The sequence below is a fragment of the Haliaeetus leucocephalus genome, unplaced genomic scaffold (genome assembly GCF_000737465.1).
Source record: "Haliaeetus leucocephalus isolate CR32 unplaced genomic scaffold, Haliaeetus_leucocephalus-4.0 Scaffold763, whole genome shotgun sequence".
Lineage (NCBI taxonomy): Eukaryota > Metazoa > Chordata > Aves > Accipitriformes > Accipitridae > Haliaeetus > Haliaeetus leucocephalus.
Genome location: NW_010973199.1, coordinates 1,496,756 through 1,497,443, shown reverse-complemented (window position 1 = coordinate 1,497,443; position 688 = coordinate 1,496,756).

Genomic DNA, 688 nt, shown 5'->3' with positions numbered 1-688 from the left:
GACTCATGCTTACAAACCATTCAAGTGTACGTGTTCTGTACACTCACAGTGATGTCTTATTATGAGCTGAGCATCCATTTGTCAAAGGAAGTGAACCGCAATTCATGGTACAGGAACACAGTGGACTTATACCAGGGTTCTGAAAAGAGAGGATTTAGATTCCACACTGATTCAAAGGCGGGTGCGGAGCAATCTCCATACACCAAATCTACACGAGCAGGCTACATACAAGTTATTTAGAGGTGCTCAAGGAAGCCTAAGAAGTTCTGGAAGGAAATAATACACAGGAAAATACACGGGTAACATTGCAGTAGCCCTGCAATGATTCCACTAGTCATTGAGATATTGTATAAAGCACATTTTGGAGAAAAGAGAAAAAGCAGTGAACAAATCGGAGAACCTTTTACTTTAATTGGTGCTTGAGTTTTGGAGATTTAAAGTTTTCGAGATTTTTGCTCCGTTATCTCCAGGGCTCGAGTCCTCCTTGACGAAAAGCGGGCGCATTCCGCCGATCGCAAGTGGGAGTCAATGCTTTAAGGGGAAATTCCAGGTAGCGGGGGACTCCCAGTAGATCCGAGAGCCGGCCGGAGCTGGGGCCGCAGCGGGCCCCGCGGCTCCCTGGGCGATGCCCCGACTCAGACCCCGGTGCCGCTGCAACCCGAGCGAGGGGGGTCCGGCGGGCCGCGGG